Genomic DNA, 26,965 nt, shown 5'->3' on the forward strand with positions numbered 1-26,965 from the left:
CTCTATAAAATTGCCAGTGATAGAGAATCCACCTCAACCCTTGGCAAATTGTTCCAATAGTTATTTTCCCCCACTGTTAAAATTTCTCATCTTATTTCCAGAATTTGTCCAGCTTCAACTTCCATCCATTGGATCTCGTTAGACCTTTGTCATCTAGACTAAAGAGCCCATTACCAAATATTTGTGGGTACTTACAGCCTATGATCAAATCACCATTTAACCTTCTATTTGTTAGGCTAAATAGATTGCGCTCCTTGAGTCTATCATTGTAAGGCAGGTTTTCTAATCCTTTAATCATTCTCTTGGCTCTTCTCTGAACCCTTTCCGGTTTATCACCATTCAAGACTGTGGACACCAAAACTGGACAGAGTAATCTCATAGCAGTTGCACCAGTGCTAAATACAGAGGTAAAATAACCTCTCTAATATTCAAAATTCCCTTGTTTATGCATCCAAGGATTGCATAAGTGCTTTTGGCCAGAGCATCGCACTAGGTGCTCATGTTCAGCTGATTATCTGCCACTGCCCTCAAATCCTTTTCAGTCGCTACTTCCCAGGCTAGTCTCCCATTCCGTAAGTATGGCCTGTATTCTTTGTTTCCAGATGTATACATTTACATTCAGACTTATTAAAATGCATATTGTTTGCTTGCACCCAGTTTACCAACCAATCAAGATCGTTCTGTATCAGTGACCTGCCCTCTTAATTTTTACCACTCCTCCAACTTTTGCGTCATCTGCAAACTTTATCACAGATGATTTTGTTTTCTTCCAAGTCATTGATAAAAAAATCTTAGAGTGTAGGGCCAAAAACCTATCCCCGCAGGACCATATTGGAAATACACTTAGTCTATGATGATTCCCTGCTTACGTATCAGCTAGTTTTTAATCCATTTAAAGTGTGTCATATTAATTATGTATTGTTCTAATTTTTTTAATCAAAATGGCAAATAGTACCAAGTCAAACTCCTTACAGAATTCTACGTATGTTACGTCAACATTATTACCTTTAACAACTAAACTTGGAATAGCATAAAAAAAAAATCTCGAGTTAGTTTGACAGGATCTATTTTCCATAAACCCATGTTGATTGGCATTAATTATATTAACCTCCTTTAATTATTTATTGATTGAGACCCATATCAGCTGTATCATTATCTTTCCTGGGATTGAAGTCAGTCTGACAGGCCTATAATTACCTAGGTCATCCAGTTTACCCTTTTTAAATTTTGGGAAAACATTAGCTTTCTTCCAGTGTTCCAGTACTTCCCCAGTGTTTCAGACTTCAAAATCCAAGAAAATCAACATTAATGGTCCTGTGATCTCCTCAGCCAGCTCTTTAAAAACTTCCATGAGGTTCAAAAAAGTTCTGTTGACTTTTCCCACGTTTGCTGTAGTGGCGGGTGCTCCTGTGGAGCACATGTAATAAAATATAAGAACAGCACTTTGTTGCCTGACCCAAACAAGTGATGCATGCAACAAGAGCTTTGCCTGCCTTCATCACTTACACTGAAGGAAGAAGCTGGGGTAGGAAGACATCTGCTCTGCTGGACTTTTCTCCTTATTGACATTTTATTATTTTGTTCTATTTCATTTGTTTCACGTATGGAAAACCCCCCAGGAGAGCTGAAATCAAGTCTTGGCTGTAAAGAAGAAGATGAAACGTGCCATGGTGGGATGCATGGTGTGCAAAGTTATCTGATGTTTAGCTGATTGACACATTGGGGGCTAGTCTCCCGGCATCTCAGTGTCCCCGGCCTCTGTTACACTGTGAAAGGCCTTTCTATCCCCCTGCACAGGCTGAAAGAGGAGCAGCAATATATGTAATTTAGACACGACTGAAATCTTTTCCCCCAGCCCTGTTTATTTTGTATAAGATTCCATCAGTTAAAAATCACTCATAAATATGAATAAAAATCAAATAACAAAACACGACAGGCTATTTTCAGTAAACGTCTTCTTCATTTGATAGGCTTCTTGTGGCTGTTCATCCTACAATGTCAAGCATTAATTAACATGATTAACTGAACTAGGAAGGCTGTAATGACTCCTTTGCAGCAGAGAGCACAGCTTTCTGGGTAACTGAAGCAAGCTTTCAAGAGCTCCGGTCTATGCTGAGATGGCTACTCATACAGCCCTGCAAACCCAGAATGGGAGCATCCCAAAGAGATAGGAAGCAATAAAAGTATCAATGTGCACTTTCAGCCAATGATGTCTCCCTGGTTTAAGGTAGCTGAATATTATTCCCATTTTACAGATCTGGTAAGCTAAGGCACAGAGGGCCATATTTTGAAAGGTATATAGACACCTAACTCCCATTAGTTTCAATGGGAGTTAGGCACCTACATATCTTTAAAAAAATCTGGCCCAGAGATATTAAGTGACTTGATCAGATACCTGCAGCGAGTCAGAGGGAGTAATAGATCAGATCCAGAGGCAAATCTACAGGGAATATAAGTTAATGCAATGTATACCTTCTTCCTACCTGCACAATATGAAAATAACACTAATTTAGACTCTTCTTAGAATCTCTTCTTTAGGCTCATATTCACTTACCAATGAGTAAGGCTGTGAATCTTTCACGGAGGTCATGGAAGTCACAGATTCTGTGACTTTCTGGGACCTCCGTGACTTCCACAGCTGCAGTGGCTGGTGCAGCTGGTACGGCTGATCCTAGGGCCCGGAGGAGTGGTGGCAGGGCCTTGGGCTGCCTCCCAACCCAGAGTGGTGGTGGTAGGGCCATGGGCTTCCTCCCTATCCCCGGGAGCAGCATCATCCACTGGAGCACTGCCCCTCGCCCCCCACCCCCACCCCGCAAGCAGGTAAGATTTGGTTAGTGGTAATTTTAGTAAAAGTCGGGTGACTTTGGTTATTGTCCGTGACCTGTCTGTAACTTTTACTAAAAACTTTTACTCATTGGTAAAGCTACGATTTAGTCACAGGTAAAAATACCCGTGACTAAATCGTAGCTTTATCAATGAGTAGCTTCCAGCCTCTCCTCATCTTGGCTGAAGTTACCCTCCAGCTACTCCCGCATTAGAGGGAAATAATGCACAGGCTTCAGAAAGTGTTTACAGTGTTGATGTATCCGCAAGTGAGACAAAGTAGGTGAGGTAATATCTTTTATTGAACCAACTTCTGTTGGTGAGAGAGACAAGCTCTCAAGCTTACATAGCACCTAAAAGAAAAGGAATACTTGTGGCACCTTAGAGACTAACCAATTATTTAGTCTCTAAGGTGCCACAAGTACTCCTTTTCTTTTTGCGAATACAGACTAACACGGCTGTTACTCTGAAACATAGCACCTAAAGAAGAGCTCTGTGTAAGCTCAAGAGCTTGTGTTTTTCAACAGAAGTAGGGCCAATAAAAGGTATTACCTGACCCACTTTGTCTCTCTGAGGTAGTGATAGTTTGAATAGGGAAAGAACTGTAATGGACACCTCTTTTCAAAAAAGAGAGAGATGATTTATGATCAGAAACCAACCAACACCATTAACCTGAACTGAAAGGATGACCTGGACGTGACTTCACATGGAGGCTCCGTACAATGTCTGTAATTTGGCCAGCTCTTTCTAAGTTATAGCAGTGACAAGGGAACCATGGAAGGTTCAGAGGTTAAGTTCAGATAAGCATCTAATCATTTTGCTCAGATTACAAAATTCATGAGATTGCCATTACCAGGCTCTTGGCAGATGCCATGAAAACAACTTTTAGGTACTTTGCCTTTGTGTCACAGATGACAATAGGAAGCACAGAAGACACTGGAAACTGGAAAAAGAAAAATCAAAAGGGCCCAGCCAGGTTAACAGCCATATCGTTTAAAACTGTATTCCTTATTAGTATGGTATTACTAATAAAAATTTAGATTCCAATCCCACAGTGAGTTGCATGTAGGTGGATGCTACTGCATGGAACTCAATGCAAAACGGGAGCCTGAGATTGTTAAATCAGAGATAATTTTTTTGAAATTTTATTAGTTATTATGTGCTGGGTACTTTCCCAACACAGAGGAAGACACTGAAGAATTTATAATCTGAAAATTTAATTTACTCTTCAGCTGTTTGTTTTCATTTTGAAAGTCTCTGCTCTTAAAGAATGAAAGTAGATAAGTCAGTTTCATATTGGTTTATTGTCATTTTCCTATCAGGGCACTGTTTGGATTGCACAAGGGCCAGACAGGGGGATAGTTAAATCCAAACCCAAGTGGTTTCCTTTGACATTAAAACAAAAATAATTAAAACAAAACTGAGATTTGGGGCCTACGCTGCCTGACAATATCCCTTTAGCCAGATATCTTTGATCTTTGGACCAATGTTCCCTCTAATTTTTTTCATCCATGTGTGGAATAAATTTTGTTATGTGCACCGAGGTAATGTGCAGATGTGCGTCACCAGTAGAAACAAAAACCCTAGATATAATATATATTTTTAAAAAGTTACCATAGGGATAATTACTTCAGCCAGGACTGGTTAGGCCTTTTAGAACTCACAACTCAAAGAATTAAATTTAAGTGTAAGAGAGAAATAATAATTATGAAATGCATAGACCAGTCAAAAAACTAAAATAACACACTTTGAAAGAATAAAATTACAGAGACTATATGTGCATTGCAGGAAGCACCAAGACATAACAACAACAACAATACAAGTATGTGTTGGAAGATGAGTGTGAAAGACTGTGTGTGAGAGAGAGAGACACAGAGACTGTATGTGTGTGTGTCTGTGACAGAGACAGTATGTGTGTGTGAGACACAGACTGTGTGTGTTGTGACAAAGCTCTGTCCTTGTCTCTGTGGGTCCTGCGTTTTCTGGTGGATTTCGCTATCCTCAGAGGCTCACTGTGACCCTCCATGTAGCCCTTCTCTCTCTAGAGGCAAGGGTCACAGCCTACTGAGCCATTTTCATCATAAGCCAGCAAGGGATGTGAGAAGCTACCCTCACCTGCACAGTCTCTGTTGTCTCCCAGTCTCAGTGATTAATCTGGGGGGGAGGGGGAGAGCAAAAGGGGGAGGAGCCCTGGCCCACACTCTACTCTGGGCTCCAGCCCAGGGACCCTAATAGTATCAGCTGTGGTAGCTGACTTTTTAGAAACAGGACACATACAATTCCCTGGGCCACTTCCTCACAGCAGCCCCCACCTCCTCAAGATCCACTTCACCCTTAGCTCAAGGCCTCCTTCCTTGTGCTTGATATGGTTTGTCTTGCTCAGTCTCTCCAACAGCATGACTTCCTCCTACAGCTCCTGACACGTGCGCCCACCTGACTAATTGGGAGGCTTTTAACTAGTTTCAGCTAGTCCCTGATTGGCTTCAGCTGTCCCAATCAACCTAGCTGTCCTCCCTGCCTTCTGGAAAGATTCTTAATTGGCCCCAGGTGTCTTAACTGACCTGGAGCAGCTGCCATTTGCTTATCCTGGTAACAGGGATTTGTTTAGTCAGTGGGTAAAATATCTGTCTCCCATTACTTTACTATAGCCATTTGGCCTTGCCCTGTCACAGTGTGTATGTGTGTGTGACAGAGACAGTGTGTGTGAGACACAGCGACTCTGTGTGTGTGTGTGTGTGCTGGCTGCTGTGGAAGTTTCTGAGCGACACTGTACACTGTCTCTTTAAGGCACTTACTGAAGCTCTCCTGCTTTTGAGCCATGTCCCCTCTCCCCTTCTCTGCGGAGATGGGGTATGTGGATGGGGGGAGAGGGAGAGAGAGAGAGAGAGAGAGAGTGTGTGTGTGTGTGAGAGAGAGAGAGAGAAAGAAACAGAGATTGTGTGTGCTGGCTGCTGGGGAAGTTTCTGAGCGATGCTGTGCGCTGTCTCTTTAAGGAACTCATTCACTGCCCAGAGGGCTTGGAAGGCTCATTCAGACCTCAGAGCTGCTGTGAGTCCTGAGCCCTGTCTCCTCTCCCCTGCTCTGTGGGGATGGGGTAAAGGGATGGGGGAAGGGGGACACCCTGACATCAGCACTCCCCACCCCTGCTCTGCACAGCTGGCAAGAGGGTCCTGGGAGCAGCTTCAGGAGCAATGTGGCTGCAGAGCAGCGGGGGGGAGGGGCACCTGAACACATGCTGCTGGACGTTCGCGGCTCTGCTAAGCAAGTGTGCGGCACTTGAATCTCTCCTGGGCGGCGGCCCGACCACACAGCTTAGAGGGAACACAGCTCTGGACTCCAGTGGCTTGGTCCTGTTGAGTAGTAGTGTGCTCAGGCCAGTGCCTAATTTGTGATGAAAGGGATACCAGGGCTCAAGCAATTAGGTGCTGCAGCTCAAGCAATTTTTTAACATACAGAACTGATGCAGCAAGCCCAGAGGTGCCAGGGCTCTGAACTACCAAGCTCAGGCACAAATTAAGCACTGGCACAGGCAGAATGAGTCTGCTGTTGGGAGTCAGGACAGTCTGAGAAGAGCTGGTTGGGAATTTTTTGACAAAACAGGTTTTTGTAGGAAAATGCCCATTTGCCCAAACCAAAGCCATCTGCAGGAACGTACCAGGTTCAGTGCAAATGTTGTTGGGGAAGGGTTTCCTGTCCAAGATAGAATTTCTGGTTAAAACCAGAGAAACCCCATTGTGACAGACCCTGGTCTGAATCCCTGCTTTGGAGTAGGAGCTTGAAGCCAGGTCTCCCAAGGGAGTGCTTTGATCACAGGGCTCTAGAAGCAGTTTCTCTGGCTCCATGAATATTTATTTATTCATACAAAGTGGGACAGCCCTAACCAGCTATAGGGAGAAACAGAGACTGACACTTGCCTGGAGTGTGGGAGACCAGTGTTTCAGTCCCTGCTCTGAATCAGGCCGAGTGGGGACTTAAACTTGGCTCTTCAGATGTAGAGCGAGTGCTCTAGATGCCTGACACTCTGGGGGTGCAGGCTTTCTGTTTCATCATCAAAAAAGTAGGTTTCCTACTGACTGGTACGCTGACTTACATACCTCCGGCTTCCATCCAGGACACATCACATGATCCATTGTCTACAGCCATGCCCTAAGATACAACCGAATTTGCTCCAGTCCCTCAGACGGAGACAAACACCTACAAGATCTTTATCAAGCATTCTCAAAACTACAATACCCACCTGGGGAAGTGAGGAAACAGATTGACAGAGTGAGATGGGTACCCAGAAGTCACCTACTACAGGACAGACCCAACAAGGAAAATAACAGAACACCACCGGCCATCACGTACAACCCTAGCTAAAACCTCTCCAGCACATCATCAATGATCTAGAAGTCAACATGGTTTCTGTAAAGAGAGAGATCATGTCTTACTAATCTATTAGAGTTCTTTGAAGGGGTCAACAAATGTGGACAAGGGGGATCCAGTGGACATAGCGTACTTAGATTTCCAGAAGGCCTTTGACAAGGTCCCTCACCAAAGGCTCTTACATAAATTAAGTTGTCATGGGGTAAGAGGGAAGATCCTTTCATGGATTGACAACTGGTTAAAAGACAGGGAACAAAGGGTAGGAACAAATGGTAAATTTTCAGAATGGAAAGGGATAACTAGTGGTGTTCCCCAAGGTCAGTCCTAGGACCAATCCTATTCAACTTATTCATAAATGATCTGGAAAAAGGGGTAAACAGTGAGGTGGCAAAGTTTGCAAACGATACTAAACTGCTCAAGATAGTTAAGACCACAGCAGACTGTGAAGAACTTCAAAAAGGTCTCACAAAACTAAGTGATTGGACAACAAAATGGCAAATGAAATTTAATGTGGCTAAATGTAAAGTAATGCACATTGGAAAAAATAACCCCAACTATACATACAATATGATGAGAGCTAATTTAGCTACAACTAATCAGGAAAAAGATCTTGGAGTCATTGTGGATAGTTCTCTGAAGACATCCATGCAGTGTGCAGTGGCAGTCAAAAAAGCGAACAGGATGTTAGGAATCATTAAAAAAAGGATAGAGAATAAGACGGAGAATATCTTATTTCCCTTATATAAATCCATGGTACGCCCACATCTTGAATACTGCGTACAGAAGTGGTCTCCTCATCTCAAAAAAAATATACTGGCATTAGAAAAGGTTCAGAGAAGGGAAACTAAAATGGCTGGGGTTTGGAATGGGTCCCATATTAGAAGAGATTAAAGAGGCTAGGACTTTTCAGCTTGGAAAAGAGGAGACAAAGGGGGGATATGATAGAGGTCTATAAAATCATGAGTGGTGTGGAGAAAGTGAATAAGGAAAAGTTATTTACTTGTTCCCATAATATAAGAACTAGGGGTCACCAAATGAAATTAATGGACAGCAGGTTTAAAACAAATAAAAGGAAGTTCTTCTTCACACAGCGCACAGTCAACCTGTGGAACTCCTCGCCTGAGGAGGTTGTGAAGGCTAGGACTATAACAGGGTTTAAAAGACAACTAGATAAATTCATGGAGGTTAAATCCATTAATGGCTATTAGCCAGGATGGGTAAGGAAGGGTGTCCCTATCCTCTGTTTGTCAGAGGGTGGAGCTGTATGGCAGGAGAGAGGTCACTTGATCATTACCTGTTAGGTTTACTCCCTCTGGGGCATCTGGCATTGGCCACTGTTGGCAGACAGGATACTGGGCTGGATGGACCTTTGGTCTGATTCAGTATGGCCATTTGTTCTTATGTACAACCTATCCTGGAAAAGGATCCCTCACTCTCACAGACCTTGAGAGGCAGGCCAGTCCTCGCTTCTGTAATTTTCACTCCATGCATCTGAAGAAGTGGGTTTTTCCCCCACAAAAGCTTATGCCCAAATAAATCTGTTAGTCTTTAAGGTGCCACCAGATTCCTTGTTGTTCCTGAAGGGAATGTTCATGCTTTGGTCCTACAAGCTATTCTGAGTATCCTGAGACTACAGCCCAATGTTTAGCTTGTAGTGGTTGGCAATAGGGGATATGAACACCTTGCAGAGGGATGTACTCCTGGAAATAAATACCTGACACTTGGTGCATTCCAAAGGGGGGGTGCGGGAGGCTGTTTAGAGGTACTTTTATGAGCTGCAGCAATAACTAGTCTTTCGCAGGAATGATTTGGCTGTACCCAGAGAAAGGGGGTGACTCCATCACAGTCTGGAGAATCACCCAACCTCCCTCTCAAACTGTGATGAGATTTTAAAAGGAGCTCCCATCAGCCCATCTTTACATTCAGTTTATGATGACCCTGATAGCACATTATTTGCAATATGTGTTAACCAACTCAATAAGCCAACCTGATGGGGTTTGTTTGTTTATTTGTTTTGTAGTTTACAATACATACCATGAAAACTTCCAAGAATTCATTTCAGCAGAGAGCTGATAACAGCTTAGACAAGCTCTTAAAATTGAGAATAACCCTTTCTTCAGAGATTTGATGGTAAAGACAAGGTATATCTCTGTGACTTTATTATTAAAGCAGAATTATCTCCCTCCAGCTCAGTCCTAGAGGGAGTAGCATACACAGAACGATTAGAGAAATTTCCTTGACCTTCAGCAACTTAATCATTTTCCAGTGTTCTTTCTAATAGTTTGGCAATAGTTAAATTCTTCTGAATATCATAAAAACCACTATAACTGGAGGCTACAGTAAAGTGCTGATCAGTGCATCAAGTGAGTCAGTCCAAAAGTAATATGTCTACATAATGAGAATCATAAAACCTATGCAAGAGCCAGGAGATGACATAAATAAGAATGCTGCTTAATTACTGTGGGAATGCCTTCTGCATTTGTCACACCTGGAGCCTGCGTTTATAAAACAAAATCACATCTTCGCAGTCCAAGGGTTTCACAGAACAAGGGGCTCAGTCCCTTACTCAGAGACACTCCCACACAAGCAGGTGGGAGGTTTGATTGAGAATGAGCTGCAGAATTTGGTCCAGTGGTGTGACTTTCCCTCCCTAATGAGCCACTGCTCAGTGTAAACAGAAAGCAAAATGAAACACTGACTACGATTCCCTTTCAAAAAAATACCTGCCAGGTCATAACTACTTCTTCTGCTGAAAGGGGTAAAGGTTCATGGTGATTTTTTTCCCCCAGTGCTGAGGATAGTTAAATGAATCATGCCATTGTCAGCAGGTCGGGCTAGATAGCTCACCAGAGCTTCCAGCACACTGCTTGGGGCTAGGAGAGTTGAGATACCATGATGCAAGGCCTTAGACAGAATGGATCAGAAGAGCTCCCAGCCATCATGGAGAGGGAAGGACTAGATGAATCACTTAAAGTCCCACCATGAGGAAGAGAGAGGGAATAGATAAATAGCTGGAGGTCTGCCCAGGATCCCCAGGAGAAACAGGAGAGGATTCCTACAGGTTGAAGTAGACCCTGCCACAGAAGATGCACCGTGATGCAAAAGGATGAAAGATGCCTTCTTGGTGGACCAAATGGCTGACTGAATCTACAGGGCTGGACTAAGGACTCAGTCCTGCAAAGTGCTGTGCACCTTCAACTTCTATGGACTTGAATGGGAATTGAGGCCACTCAGCACTAGAGCTCGGCAGAGAACTGAATGTTTGGTTCAGTGGCCAAAACAAAAAACTGGGGGCAAAAAGTTTTGTGGAACCTGAAATGATTTTTTTCAGTTTTTCATTTTGTTTTGGGGTGGTTTTAATCTTTTTGGCCAAAACTATTGCCTAAATTCAACCCAAATTTGCCAATAGTTTCAGTTGACCCCAAACTGCATTTGTCAGTGAATATAATCGTAGTGATCTGCCATCCCACCCCGTCGTCTTGGAGGGAGGCCAGGGCCCCTCACTACAATACTATTTGACGGAAAACTTTACCCCCAGCTCTTCTCAGCAGCCCTCAGCACCCGAAGGCCCAGTTGGAACCCCCGTTGAGCCATTCACCTGACCATCTACCCCATGGGATTCTTTCTGATCCTCACATCCTTTATTAACTAGATCTGTCCACGTTCACAGAGAACCAGATGGATAATGTGATGCCATTTATTTGACCAGCATATTGGGAGTACACCAGCTTCTGGACCACAAATCTCCCATCTTTGGGAATCGTCTGTTTTTCCTCCAACGTCAGCCCAGGCCCAGAGGGGATTAAGACAAATGTAACTTTTTGGTGCCAAGCAGCCTTGGCGCTTCTTGCTGCCCATGAGAGAAGGTTCACTTTTTTTACAGCGCAGAGCTAGCATTTCATGACCCCTTAAGGCTAGTGCTGCTGTCCAGGAAGCTAGGAAACCCAACCACAATTCATGAGCCCAGCATGGAGCATTTGGAAAACACACTAGGGCTTTTCAAGGAGTCCTGGAGTGCACTGCCCTCCTCCCCACCCCCCATCAGTAAAGAAAACAGGATGCAGGCTGCATTCCTGCTTGCATTCTAGGGCACTCCATACCAGCGCAAACACATTTGCACAATTCCAATTAAACCCTGTCATTTATAGCACCCTGCTGCTGATAAGGGCCTGATTAATGGTAGAATTGTCTTTTTTTTCTTTTAACTCTCTGTGCTAATTGCTTTTTCCCTCTCCCATTTCTTGCTCTAAAGGCCCTTTTGAGGAGACCTGCTGATTGCACTGGAAGTTGCATGGGAACACTTAGTCTTTTCCTGGTTTTGTTTTTTGGGTTGCCACTGAGACCAGCATGTCCAATACACATCTCACCACTGCGGAGAACTGGCAAAATTGTGCCTCAGGATAAACAAACCCAGATTCATGTGTTTGCTCCTGACATGGAATGTAATCAGGACAATGATTTGGTGACTTTTTGCTGGTGTTGTTTCCTGTACAGTCCCGGTTTCCCTTGCTGAGATCTTGGGGGCATAGCAACAAAACAGCAAAACAAAGCCAACCACTGCAGGCATTAAAAGTATTATCCCAGGCAGAAGGGTGGGTCCCATCAGTCCTTCTGCACCCATGGCACTGGTATCAGCCTCAACTTTGAACATTCCCGTGGTGCAGGCAGGTTGCATGCCGTGCTAATTAGCTAACCATTCTTTTTGTAGATAAAGCTGTCTGAGGCCTTCGAGGAGCTAGTTTTCACTCCAAGCCTTGAAGGCAAAAGTGAGATGATGTGCAGACGTGTCAGGGGTTTACTTCAGCAGTTGCACTTTGCAGTGTGTTTTTTTCTTTAGCTCTAAAGGCACCGTTTCCCTGCTGGCATAGCATGGAGGAACAGCCCTCCCCAAGCTAGCGTGCAGGGGTGGCGTTAGCCTACTGCTTGTTTACTAGCATTTTAAGTTAACTCTCTACACTTTGGGCCACATTCGCCGCTGAGCTTAGCAGAGTGCAGCAGAGGTGTGAGGTCCAGCAGGGCGTTAGCTACACCTTCCTAATGCTCTGACCCACGCTGGAGCAGACTGAAGGCTGTTCTAACTCGCACCAATTGCGTATGGTCCTTAAGGGGCCAGCCACCAGCAGAACATAGCCAGAGTACATTGCACTCAGCGTCTAGTGCTCCTTGCCCTTCTCTATCTCTTCCCTAATCCCAGCATACTCCTTGTGTTGGGGATAGTGGGGGAGGGTGGCATAGGACCCAGCTACACTAACTGCTCCCCATGGGGAGCCCCCGCCATGCTGGGGGACAGAGTTGGAGTCTGTTCCCTTAGTGATGCAGGAGCAGTGCAAAAGGGACTGAAAAAAGAATGAGGCATACTCGTCGCACCTTAGAGACTAACAAATTTATTTGAGCATAAGCTTTTGTGGGCTAAAACCCACTTCATTGGACGCATACAGTAGGAAGATATATATAGATACACAGAGAACATGAAACAATGGGTGTTGCCATACCCACTGTGATGAAAGTGATCAATTAAGGTGAGCTATTATCAGCACTCAGACATTGGTTTTTATCGCGGTACTGCGTCTGTATCACTCTGGTTCACTTCCAAGTACCCAGGATTTAACTCAGCAATGGTGATTTGAGTTCTACCACGGTTACGAAGTTCCTTCCCAGAGTTCTCTCAGTTCTATTAGTGCACAATGCAGGAGAACTCAGTAGCACGCAGGACCCTTAGGCAGAGTCCCTGCCAAATGCGATTCATTCTTTTCAACAAAACAGGAGGCTCTCCCTTGCTATCTGGCTTGGGACCAAGCCCCATCACCCAGGAATGCAAGACTGAGGTTTCCACTATGGCAACTCCTCACTCATGGCAGGGTCAGTTTGCTCTTGTTACCTCTGTATCACACAGCAAGGACAATGTACCCGGAAAGATGATGGAGCAAATAATTAAGCAATCAATTTGCAAACATCTAGAAGATAATATGGTTTTAAGTAATAGTTAGCATGGATTTGTGTCAAGAAGCAATTGTGTCAAACCAGCCTGATAGGTTTCTTTGACAGGGTAACAAGCCTTGTGGATGGGGGGAAGTGTGGTCTATCTTGACTTAAGAAAAGCTTTTGATACTGTATCACATGGCCTTCTCATAAACAAACTAGGGAAATGCCACCTAGGTGGAGCTATAAGGTGGGTGCAAAAATGGTTGGAAAACCGTTCCCAGAGAGTAGTTATTAATGGTTTACAGTCAAGCTGGAAGGGCATAACGAGCGGGGTCCCACAGGGATCAGTTCTGGGTCCAGTTCTGTTCAATATCTTCATCAATGTTTTAGATAATGGTATAGAGAGTACACTTATAGAGTCTGCAGACGATACCAAGCTGGGAGGGGTTGCAAGTGCTTTGGAGGATAGGATTAAAATTCAAAATGATCTGGACAAACTGGAGAAACAGTCTGAAGTAAATAGGATGAAATTCAAAATGGACAAATGCAAAGTACTCCACTTAGGAAGGAACAATCAGTTGCGCACACATAAAATGGGAAATGACTGCCTAGGAAGGAGTACTGTGGAAAGGGATCTGGGGGTCATTGTGGACCATAAGCTAAATATGAGTCAACAGTGTAACTCTGTTGCAAAAAAAGCGAACATCATTCTGGGCTGTATTAGCAGGAGTGTTGTAAGCAAGACACGAGAAGTAATTATTTTGCTCTACTCCATGCTGATTAGGCCTCAGCTGGAATACTGTGTACAGTTCTGGGCACCACATTTTAGGAAAGATGTGGACAAATTGGAGAAAGTCCAGAGAAGAGCAACAAAAATGATTAAAGGTCTAGAAAACATGACCTATGAGGGAAGATTGAAAAAATTGGGTTTGTTTAGTCTGGAAAAGAGAAGACTGAGAGCGGACATGATAACAGTTTTCAAGTACGTAAAAGGATGTTACAAGGAGGAGGGAGAAAAATTGTTCTTCTTAACCTCTGACGATAGGACAAGAAGCAATGGGCTTAAATTGCAGCAAGGTCGGTTTAGGTTGGATATTACGAAAAACTTCCTAACTGTCAGGGTGGTTAAGCACTGGAATAAGTTGCCTAGGGGGGCTGTGGAATCTCCATCATTGGAGATTTTTAAGAGCAGGTTGGACAAACACCTGTCAGGGATGGTCTAGATAATTAGTCCTGCCATGAGTGCAGGGGACAGGAATAGATGACCTCTCGAGGTCCCTTCCAGTCCTATGATTCTGTGATAATAAGGTTTCATTATCCCTACAACCCAAACTTACAAGCATTTTTAATGAAATAACCACCATTTTCACACTGTGGTGATGGTTGACTGAGAGGGGTGCTTACCCTTCACTGGTTGCAAAAGAATTAATATGGACCCGAGAGGCCAATTAACCAGCCTTGGTGCATCGGGAGGGTGGGCCAGGCTGAATTAGAACTAAAGCCAAGTTGGGGAGAGAAGGTTTGTTGCCATAATGAGTGGGGTGAGCCCACATAGGGAGAGAAGACCCAGAGGGAAATGCCCAGTCTCTGGGAAGCAGCCTGAAAAGAAGGCTGACAGGGGAAAAGACTAGATGAGCTGGAAGCCTGACTGAGATGGGGCCCCAGTGAGCTGGAGCCTGCTGGAATCCCCGATTAAGGGGAGGATGGAGGATTGATCAAACCAGGGAGCAGCAGCAGCAGAGGTGTGATTGTGCTGAGCCCACCTGGGCTGAAAGTTTGGTTTGTATACATTTTTGTGGGACTTTGATGACTCTGTGGCCCTGGAAGGGGCTGTGCTCTGTAAAGTGGTCTGGCTGGAGGGCCAGGACACTCCTATGGACACAGTGGGCCAAAAGAAGGTGGGGGAAACTGAGGCAAAAGTTGCCGCTGTGCCGCAGTACTCAGGAGGGTGTGTGTTCAGGCAACGACTTTGCCGCAGTAACAAAGATGCAAACAAGGCTTGCTCATTCTGTATCTTCCTCCAGTTCATCAGTAGATGGGGGTAGAGAGCTCCTCCCCTCCAGAGCTACAGCCTACAGGCATACACCATCATATAACAAAATAGAAATGAACGTAATTAACCATGAGACCAGCTCACCTAGGGATGTGGTGGGGTCTCCATCCCATGGAGTCTTTAAGTCAAGACTGGGTGTCTCACTAAAAGATGCACTGGAGTGGATGGGCTGGATGCAGGGATCATTGGGTGGAATCCTCTAGCCTGGGCTATGCAGGCAGTCAGACCAGATGACCATAAGAGTTCCTTCTGGCCTTAAAAGCTATGAGAAGTCAGCACCGAGGCAGGTAGGACTGGAGCTGTGAGCCCTGTGGCCTGAAGCCTATGAGAGAAGCAAGGTGTTTGAGCGAGCTGTCTGCTGGCAGAGCAAGGGCAGTCGACTGAGTGAAGCAGTGCCATATCTGCATATTATCTGCGGGCAGTCTGGGGACACTGAGGGATAGCTTGACTAAATTTTGTACTTGGGCCCCATAGTTCTGGGATTACCCTGTGGGAACTCTCCTGGGCAAAGCCTGGGTAAAGAGTGGGTTTGGGGGTCACCCTGATGAAAACTGGTGTTTTCCGAGGTGGGGGAAGAGGCCCCAGACAGGCCAAAGAGGGAAGTTGTGTATGTCCCTGGTTTGCAGACATAAGGACCGTAATGTGAAAGAGCTGTGCTAAGAGCCGTGACTGCCTTATCTGAAGAGAAGTCATTCGAAGGTCTGGTTGTCTAGCTAGTAGCAAGCAGAGGCCAGAGCAGGACTGGTCATCTGAGCAGCAGGCTCAGCAAGGCAGTGGTTAGGCCCAGCCAGAGGGAAGTGGCACTTGGATTCACTCCTAGCTGAGCAGCAGAGCGAGAGCAGTTGTGTGCATTACAGCGGGAGAAGAGGATTCACAGCAACCATCTAGTCAGCCCAGTGACCGTGGTGAGGCCTCCCTGTCCTAGCTGCTGAAGTCATTATAGCAGGGCAGGTCGTAGGTCCCAGGGCTGCCTGCAAAACAGGAACCCTGGTTTTCCTGGACTCGTGGAAGCGCAAATTGTGAGTGAGGAAGTTGGGGACCTGTGAACTGAGAGTGGGAGGCTGGGAGGTAGAACAAACGGCATCAGCCATGCAGGGTCCAATTGTTTGGGACTGTGACTTATGCACCCTGAAGGAAATGGTGGCAGAAGGTGTTAAATTGTAATTATTTGTCCCAGTTCAACCTGGTCTTTCCCTTTTCTTCACCCCTTATAAAGCCATTCGCCATTATCTCTGAAAACTCCTGGTGATCAGGGGAGGTCCCGGACTACTGAAAAAAGGCAAATATAGTGCCCATCTTCGCCTTTTTTAAAGCCATTCACCATTATCTCTGAAAACTCCTGGTGATCAGGGGAGGTCCCGGACTACTGAAAAAAGGCAAATATAGTGCCCATCTTTAAAAAAGGGAAGAAGGAGAATCCGGGGAACTACAGCGTCACTTCAGTCCCTGGAAAAATCATGGAGCAGGTCCTCAAGGAAACCATTTTGAAGCACTTGGAGGAGACGAAGGTGATCAGGAACAGTCAACATGGATTCACTACGGGCAAGTCATGCCTGACCAACCTGATTGCCTTCTATGATGAGATAACTGGCTCTGTGGATATGGGGAAAGCGGTGGATGTGATATATCTTGACTTTAGCAAAGCTTTTGATACTATCTCCCACAGTATTCTTGCCAGCAAGTTAAAAAAGTATGGATTGGATGAATGGACTATAATGTGGATAGAAAGCTGGCTACATTGTCAAGCTCAACAGGTTATAATCAACGGCTCAATGTCTAGCTGGCAGCCAGTATCAAGCGGAGTGCCTGAGGGGTCGGTCCTGGGGCTGGTTTTGTTCAACATCTTTATTAATGATCTGGATGATGGGATGGATGCACTGTGAGTAAGTTTGCAGATGACACTCAGCTAGGGGGAATGATAGATACACTGGAGGGGAAGGAGAGGATCCAGTTTGACCTAGACAAATTGGAGGATTGGGCCAAAAGAAATCTGATGAGGTTCAACAAGGATAAGTGCAGAGTCCTGCACTTAGGATGGAAGAATCCCATGCACCGCTACAGGCTGGGAACCGACTAGCTAAGCAGCAGTTCTGCAGAAAAGGACCTGGGGATTACAGTGGACGAGAAGCTGGATAGGAGTCAGCAGTGTGCCCTTGTTGCCAAGAAGGCGAATGGCATATTGGGCTGCATTTGTAGGAGCATTGCCAGCAGATTGAGGGAAGAGATTATTCCCCTCTCTTTGGCATTGGTGAGGCCACATCTGGAGTATTGCATCCAGTTTTGGGCCCCCCACTACAGAAAGAATGTGGACAAATTGGAGGAGTCCAGCGGAGGGCAACGAAAATTATTAGGGGTCTGGGGCACATGACTTATGAGGAAGGCTGAGGGAACTGGGCTTGTTTAGTCTGCAGAAGATAAGAATGAGGGATGATTTGATAGCAGCCTTCAACTACGTGAAGAGGGGTTCCAAAGAGGATGGAGCTCGACTGTTCTCAGTGGTGGCAGATGACAGAACAAGGAACAACGGTCTCAAGTTGCAGTGGGGGAAGTCTAGGTTGGATGTTAGGAAACACAAGGATTTCACAAGGAGGGTGTTGAAACACCGGAATGCGTTACCTAGGGAGGTGGTGGAATCTCCTTCCTTAGAGGTTTTTAAGGCCTGGCTTGACAAAGCCCTGGCTGAGATGATTTAGTTGGGGTTGGTCCTGCTTTGAGCAGGGGGTTGGACTAGATGACCTCCTGAGGTCTCTTTCAACCCTGATATTCTATGATTCTATGACCAAGATACACACAAATGACTTGCCCACTGGGCGAAGGCTCTCGATTACCAGCAACAGCACAGAATCCCGCCCCTCAAATCATGATGTGGGAATTTTCTGCATTTGACAGTGTTGCCAATGATATTTGATGTTTTCCTTAAAGTCCTGTCTCCCGGCGTCACATTATGGGAGAATCTCAGCTCTCGTTTCAAAAATGAAGTTTCTAGTCCTCATGGTTGCATATAAAATCTTGTAAGTGTGACCCCTAAAGGCTCAAACCAGAAAGCAGAATGAAGAGGCCCCCAGAGGCATTCTTTTTTAAAGTCTGCAGATTTTTAAGCTAATCTCATGATTTTTTGAGGCCTGACTCAAGATCTTTGAATGCTTGGGGCTGGCAATACGGGATACGGCATTCACAGCCTAACCCGAACAAACAGAGGTGGGAAATGTCTATCAGAATAGCATGGATCAGACGAGCTTTCACGGTGAAATCCAGCCAAAGGGACTGGATTTCACCCCACTCCTATCTCCAGGCCTTTCTCTCCACTGTCCCAGGAGGTCAGGCTAGATGATCACGATGGTCCCTTCTGACCAGGAAGTCTAGGAGTCTATGCCACATGGAGCTGGACTCCTCAAAATGTTGTTGTTGCTGCTAAGAAGTCCGAAGATCTATTGAAATAAATCACTGGAGCAGCATGAAGTGCCAGCTTCTTACCTAATAAGGCAGCAGCCTCTCGTCAAACAGGTCCTGATGGTGACAAATGTGTCAGCTTCTCATCCTGCATCTCTCTCTCTCTCTCTCTCTCTCCACTGACAGGGCGAGGAGGATGCTTGGGTTGGAAGGGTAGAGGATTTAACTCTATGGTCAGCCTGTGGCTTTAAGTCTTCCATGTGCAGAGTTTCAGACTTGAATAAAGTTGAGCACAGCTGATACAGCCACCCCTGCCTGTCCTGGTGTCCCACAACCCTCCTGCACAAGCCTCTGCCACCCCAGCGTCTCCTGGCAGATTTCTCTGAGGAGGGGCTGAACTGAGGAGCAAGAGTGGCTGTTGGCTGATTCATTCCTCAGCTGCCTTTACACCGTTCCCTGCCCCCATCTCCCCACCTTCTGAGCCCTTCTGCCCCCGGCATTGGCAACAACAAGGGCCAGGTCCTGATTTGAGGGGATTCTCTAAAATTTCTCACTTGGTTTTGCCTCAAGCTCGCACCCAGTAATCTGGGAACCTATAACCACGCTGGGAACCTTTGCTAGGCAAATCTGTACCCACTTGCAAGCACAAAGGTTTAAACCAGCCAACTTTATTGGGGGCAGAAGGGGTGAAGAAAAGGAAAAGACCAGGTTGAACTGGGACAAATAATTACAATTTAACACCTTCTGCCACCATTTCCTTCAGGGTGCATAAGTCACAGTCCCAAACAATTGGACCCTGCATGGCTGATGCCGTTTGTTCTACCTCCCAGCCTCCCACTCTCAGTTCACAGGTCCCCAACTTCCTCACTCACGATTTGCGCTTCCACGAGTCCAGGAAAACCAGGGTTCCTGTTTTGCAGGCAGCCCTGGGACCTACGACCTGCCCTGCTATAATGACTTCAGCAGCTAGGACAGGGAGGCCTCACCACGGTCACTGGGCTGACTAGATGGTTGCTGTGAATCCTCTTCTCCCGCTGTAATGCACACAACTGCTCTCGCTCTGCTGCTCAGCTAGGAGTGAATCCAAGTGCCACTTCCCTCTGGCTGGGCCTAACCACTGCCTTGCTGAGCCTGCTGCTCAGATGACCAGTCCTGCTCTGGCCTCTGCTTGCTACTAGCTAGACAACCAGACCTTCGAATGACTTCTCTTCAGATAAGGCAGTCACGGCTCTTAGCACAGCTCTTTCACATTACGGTCCTTATGTCTGCAAACCAGGGACATACACAACTTCCCTCTTTGGCCTGTCTGGGGCCTCTTCCCCCACCTCGGAAAACACCAGTTTTCATCAGGGTGACCCCCAAACCCACTCTTTACCCAGGCTTTGCCCAGGAGAGTTCCCACAGGGTAATCCCAGAACTATGGGGCCCAAGTACAAAATTTAGTCAAGCTATCCCTCAGTGTCCCCAGACTGCCCGCAGATAATATGCAGATATGGCACTGCTTCACTCGGTCGAATGGTCAAGAAGCAACGGGCTTAAATTGCATCACGGGCAGTTTAGTTTGGACATTAGGAAAAACTTCCTAACTGTCAGGATGATTAAGCATTGGCATAAATTGCCGAGGGAGGTGATGGAATCTCCATCACTGGCGATTTTTAAGAGCAGGTTGGACAGACACCTGTCAGGGATGGTCTAGATCAGGGATCGACAACCTTTGGCATGCAGCCCGTCAAGGAAATCTGCTGGCAGGACGGGACGGTTTGTTTACCTGCAGCATCTGCAGGTTCGGCCAATCGCAGCTCCCACTGGCTGCAGTTTGCCTTTCGAGGCCAATGGGGGCTTTGGGAAGCGGCACGGGCTGAGGGATGTGCTGGATCTGCCAGCGGATTTCCCTGATGGGCTGCGTGCCAAAGGTTGCCGATCCGTGGTCTAGGTAATACTTAGTTCTACCTTGAGTGCAGGGGACAGGACTAGATGACCTCTCGAGATCACTTCCAGTTCTATGATTCTATGATTCTATACCCCGTGGAGAGTTGGCTTTGCAGCGTCTCAAGTGGTATAAAGAAGGTGTTTCTAGGACTCATGGTTGTGAGCTGTTGGAGTATAAAAGTATCACTCCTCCAGGACTGAAATGTGTCTGGACAAATCTTAGGACGGCATGCTGGGATTCTGGGGTAGGCTCCACATTTGGGGAGTAAGGGGAGACTGAGGAAAGCTGTTTTATGACAGCAGCTGTCAGAGAGGTGCCTGAGGTCTGGATTGTAGCCATAGTCCCTCTGGAGATGGATTTGCGGGCAGGGTCACTGGAGGCCATTAGAGGTGAATGACAAATGCAATTTATGCCATCATTTTGGAGCTTAACACTTGGCTGTTATGACCAAATATGTAGGATTGATAACCAGGCACTTTTATTTCCTAAAGCCTCACTTAACTCTAAGCTATTAGGAGCACTGCGGTGCTCATTTGAAGTGGTTACCAGGCCTGTGGATGTAAATACCGGGTGTGGTGTAGGTAGCTCTGTAATTGAAAGGAGATGATGTCATTCTTTCTTCCAGGTATTGCACCTTTAAATGGAGAGGAGTCTCCCTGCTTGCTTCAGGGGGCAGGTGTGAGGCAGTTGCTGCTTTGTGTGCCCAGTTCAGATGCAGAATGTTAAAGCGAGTCACTGTGCGAGTCACTGCGCGCTCTCTACCGGAGACAAAGGGCAGCCACCTTGCACCTCTCCTCCAGCACAAAGCTGCTTTAGCTGGCCAGAGACCATGCCATCTGGCTCAGGGTATAGGGCCAGGGATCCGCTGTGCTGTGCTCTGGCAATCTCCAGCTACTGTACTGACCCCTTAGGGGCTGCTGGCAGCTGGTGAAAGATAGAACAGATCAAGGCTGCTTTAATGTGTACTGGGGACCAGTCCAGCAGGAAGAGGCTCTGGGATCAGTGTGCAGAGGTGGCTCTCCTCATGAGGTGCACTGAGTGTTGCTCAGCAAGGGCCCAAGACTGTGGCTTTATATTTGGTATTTCCATGGTGCTTTCCTCAATCTGAAGTAAGTCCCCATGAGAAATAGATCCCTGGGGGTTTCTAGCACCTGCGTCAGTCTGATAGTTATAAAGAGAGTTATAAAGAGAGAAAAGAATTGGAAATACAGGCACCCCTCCCGTCTTTTGGATTCCCACTTTGGCCACCTGTAATTCAGGAGGAGAGAATACGGGCAAGCAGTTAGAGCAGGGGATCCTGAGTTGCATTCCTAGCTGTGAGTCTCTTGAGCAAGTAACCTCTCCATAGCTCAGTGTACCCAGCTCTACACTGAATGTCACAGTACTCACCTAGCCGCTGGGGGGCTGTGAGCCTCCAGTGACTAATGCTGGTTAAGTGTGTTGCAGCCCTTTTCTGAATGGTGCTGCTGAAAGGTACATGAGTGCATCGCTGTGGACATGTGGATGGCTTTCCTGGATCAGGGCTGTCAGTGGGAACAGGGAGGTGCTCATGGTTTGCTTTTCACTCTTGCGTCGCTCTTCGTGTATTTGGCACGGGAGCTGCAGCCAGAGGCAGAGTGAGGCTGCATCCCTGCGCCAAGGTGTCATGCCGTTAACTCCTAGGAGGTGCTCTGCAGGGTCCACTTGCTCAGCTTCTGGAGTGTGAGGCTCATTCCTGGGTGTTTGGGTTGGCATGGCCGGGGCGTACCACCTTGCCTCTTGGCATTGGTTATGCAAATCTTTAAATGTCCTGGGCTGACTCACCTCACTGTCAGAACAGAGCTGTTGGAACAGGCATGGCTCAGCAAGTTTCCCTGGTGCTGATTGCAATGGAGTCGTCTGAACCATTTCTCCCAGCAATACCAGGGCTGTGGCTGCCACTATGGAGAGCTCCTCTGAAGCTGGAGATTCAGTTGCTTTGGCCAGCATCTGTGGTTCCTAGCAAAGGGTCTAGGGCCTGACTCAGCCCACACTGAAGTGATTGGGAATCTTTCCATGGACTTGGGTCTGGGTCTCTGCTGAGCCAGGTACCTTCCACTCAGGACCGGCTCTAGGCACCCGCAAAGCGAGCACGTATTTGGGGTGGCACAATTCCAGGGGCGGCTTTCCGGCCACCCTTGGGCAGTTGCCCTCTTGGAGCTTGGGGCGGGAAAAAACCTAGAGCCGGCCCTGGTTCCGCTCCCCTGCTGTGTGAGGCATTTGAAATTGGGATGGAGGGAAAAAGGATCCCCTATAATGTCTCAGGCCACTTCCCACCTCAGGAGCAGGGAAATTGCAGCTCTTTCTCTTTGACCCACCCCCTCCCTATGTCCTGCCACCTGCTCCATTCCTGCAGCTCCTGTCCAGAGGGAATGAGGCGGAGGAGTTTGATCCAGTAGCCTTTGCTTTTAGGGAAGCAAAGAGCTGGGTCATAGGAGTCTGCCTTGTCTCTGTGTACACACACCTCTTCCAGTCACACTGTGGTTAATTCTGCAATGCCTACTACGGCCTGCCCTGTACCACCCTCCCTGTGCCAGAAAACCACCCCAAACCAGCCAAAATAGGGGCAAGGGGAAGTGCAAAAACCAAAAAATATAAGCGGGGACAGATTTTGTGTCATGTCGCCATGATGCTGGGTGGGGTTTGTGTCAAAAATGCCTGCAGGGCATCGTTAAAAAAAAAAAGGTGTGTGTGTGTGGGGGGGAAGCAGCCCACAAGATATGTGGAAAACCCTGGGGGCTGCAGTTGTCTAAAAATGCCGGCCTGACTGGCCAAAAACAAGCAAAAGGTCGCTGGTTTTGAGTGGACTTAATAACCCACCTTAAGCAGCAACTAGAGAACTCCCTGATGATCAGGAAGTGCCTACCTTTATTAAACTCCCCACTGCAACACAGCCTGGAAGACCAGGAACTCTATAACCACTCCACAGCTCCCTTTCCTTATAATAAAAGATTAAAATTTAATTCTAAACCAATTCTCCATACACAACAATTCAAAATAAAATTCAGATTCCTGAAAACTATTTACACCACTATGTCCCGTTATCAGTTGCATTTAAATAGTCATGAGCACTATTCTAAAGAACAAAGTCTTTGAGGGGGCTGAATCAATCTTCCAGACTGTGATCTCACTTCTTTTGAGTTAGCATGTGGATCTCCCCATGGAGGGGGCTCACCTCCTGACAGAGTACCTGTAAGTCTCAGATCCCAATTCCTCTAGAGAAATCTTTCTGGAGTCTCCACTAAGGGCTTGTCTTCAGTGCCAGGGTAAATCAACTTAAGTTACGCTACTCCAACTACGTGAATAGAGTCGACATAGCTGAGGTCGACTTATCCTGGTGTCTTCACTGTGCTGTGTCAACAGGAGAAGCTCTCTGGTTGATTTACCTTACTCTTCTCAGAGAAGTGGAGACCGGAGAGCGCTCTGCCGTCGATTTAGCGGGTCTTCACTAGTTCCCTGGTCTCAGTTCAGGAAGTGCTTTTGCTCTGTGCTGAACATCCAAGTTTTGTTGCTGCCGAATTTTTATTTCAGTATCCTGTTTGCAAAATTCCTTCAGGTCAGGCTACTTAAACCGCATTGGTGCCCAGGTAAAGGCATCCTTAGTTATCTTCCCACTGGAAGTTCTGCAAGCAATGTTGACCTATTTACTCGGAGTGCTTCAAATGAATCCACTGATTTTTGCAGAAATCTTTTTACAGTCTGTGCTGCTCTCTCCACCTCCCCATTGCTCTGGGCATAATGTAGACTACTAGTACAATGTTCAAAATCAAAGTCCAGTGCAAATGCTAGGAACATTTTAGAGGTAAATTGAGGCCCATTGTCAGATAGGAGGATTTGAGGAACCCCTTGCAAATATTGACTTTAGTTTCTGGATGGCCTGTGCTGAATAAGTCTGTGTAAGTGTAGCCAAGTCAATATAGATGTAATCAGCTACAATCAAGTATGCATGTCCTTTCCAGAAAAACCTGTTGCTACTTGCTGCCAACGTCTGTGAGAATAATGATTCTGGCAACTTCTGTATAATTATTTTATTGTGTTCCTCCTCTTTCCTCCCACCCCCACTCCTTTGTGCACACCTTGCAGCCCTCAACTAAGGTCTATATTTGGCTACTCAGACAGGACTACCAAACAGATTGTTGGGTTTATGTCCTGCACTTGTTCATACCTTGGTGTTCCTCGTGGATTTTGGAGAGTATCTCTTTCTAAAGTACCATAGGGATAAGAACGTGCCATCCTTTCAAAATCAGGCCATCAGCCATGTGAAGGTTCTGCCAATATGGTATTCGGTGTGTTGGGAGCTGATTCCTTCAACTCCACCGTCCTTGGAAAAGTTGAGTATGTTTCTGGCAAGTCTCATTCTTTAATTGTTCATCTCTAACTTGCTGAAGTTGGCTACCAGATGCTGGAATTGCTGCCTGAAGAAGGTCAATGTAGACTTTGACATCTTTCTCTAAAACCTTTTCTTCTTCTGTTGATGGGTGCTTAATCTGGGCTCTAGATACACTGTCAGTTGCTATGAGTTATTTCCCTTGCATGTGTTGAATGTTGAAAGAAAATTGAATCATCCATAATCGATGACTTTCAACCTAGAATTCAAAGATTCCCAGTGTTTTTTATTCCAATAATGCCACTGAGGGCTTGTGGTCTGTTTCTATGTTAAAATCAAACCAAACAGATATATGCTGAACTGTTCACAGGCTCAAGTTACTGTTAGAGGTTCCTTTTCCACTTGAGCATAGCACTGCTTGCTCTCTGCGAGACTTCTTGATATGAATGCAACAAGTCTCTGGTTTTTTTGGGCTGCTTTTATGTGACCATTGCTTCTAATCCATATGAAGAGCTGTTTGTTGCTACTGTTGTCGGATAAGTTACCGAATACTGTGCCAAAACAGGTGGAGATGTCAAGAGTGCTTTTATTTTATTGAATGGATTTTGTTGTGTCCAATCCCAGATCTATAGATTTTGACTGTCAAGGGTTTTATTAGATGAGCCAAATTTGGTAAGAATTTACCAAAATGACTTGTCATGCCCATTTTCTTATAGCAGAAATATCTTTGCGTTCAGGTAATGTAAGTAATACTTTTTCTGAGTCCATCTGAATTCTCCGTTGCTGATCCTATAAACTTTATCTGCTCCTTTCCCAAACTCACATTTCCTATTCAGAGTGAGGCCAGCTTGTTGGAAGCATCTCACAACTGCATGTAGTCATACATCATGTTCATTTGTCTCTCTGCCATATGCCAACACATTATCTCCATGGTAAATGATAGCAGGCAGACCTAACATGATCTGAGAGATTGTCTTTTGGAAATGTACTTGTGCTGAAGACATGCCAAATGGAAGATGATTGAAACAGTACCTTCCAAATGGGGTGATGAATGTAGTTAATGGTATAGCTCCTTTGGCAAGGGGGATTTGCCAGAAGCCAGCTGTAGGTGCATTTAACTTTGAGAAGACGTTGGCCTCTGATAATTGCGGTTATGTCTCATCAACTGTGAGAAGCACATGTCTTTCTCTGTATAGACTTTTCTTAAGTTATGTAAGATCCACACAAATCCAGATATTGCCATTGGGCTTTGCTACTACAGCCATCCCCACACATCAGTCAGCGGGTTCTTTTCCTCTGAGAAATATACCCCATGTTTTCCATTCACTTTAATTCTTCTCTTACTTTCCCTAGCAAGAGTATGGGGATGCAGCATGGGGCTGTGAGACCAAAGGGAGTTGCTGATGGCACCAGTTTTATTTGGACATCCCTGATGGCTTTCTGAGCCCTGTGAAGACATGTGGATACATCTCCTATGTCGTTTACTTTTTGCCACTAACACATTTCAGTTTCTCAGCTAGCTGTAGTCCCTGTGTTGGTGGCAACTTTAGCTCAGTTGTCAGTCCTTGTATTGCATATGTTATTGGTTGAGTAACTCTCCATCCTTTCTTCAGTTTCCCAAGGAACTGGTCACAAGCATCCAAAATATTGTTACTAGCCCCATGTAAAATGTTATCTGGTTGTTGCAGAACTCCATCCCAAGATCAATTTATAACCCTTTTTGGAATTGCGGTGACTTCTGCTCCGGCATCCATTTTAAATGTAAGATTTCATCTGTTTAGAATTACGTTTGTTGTCTGTTCTATTGAGAATACAGTCCCTAGAAGTATGGACTCATTGTCACCTGATGATAACACTCCCTCTTGGATGGTTTCCATCACTCTCGGTGCCCTGCATGCTATGGCAAATTGTTCCATTTTGTGGCGTTTACATTTTGCCTCTTCTGCTGGATGTTGTTGCCACCTGTGGCTTGGTGACTTGCCACATCTTCCACAGTTTTCCACGCTTCTCCCCTATTAAGGTTCTTTGGTCTACCGCTTCTGGGTTGTGCACTGTTCTTATGTTGTAAATTGTGTCTTTTCTCTTTCCGGCGTTAGTATTGTCTGATGCAGTCTCCCCTATAGCATGTAAGTCACAT

The sequence above is a fragment of the Lepidochelys olivacea genome, assembly GCF_965140295.1.
Source record: "Lepidochelys olivacea isolate rLepOli2 genome assembly, chromosome: 19".
Lineage (NCBI taxonomy): Eukaryota > Metazoa > Chordata > Testudines > Cheloniidae > Lepidochelys > Lepidochelys olivacea.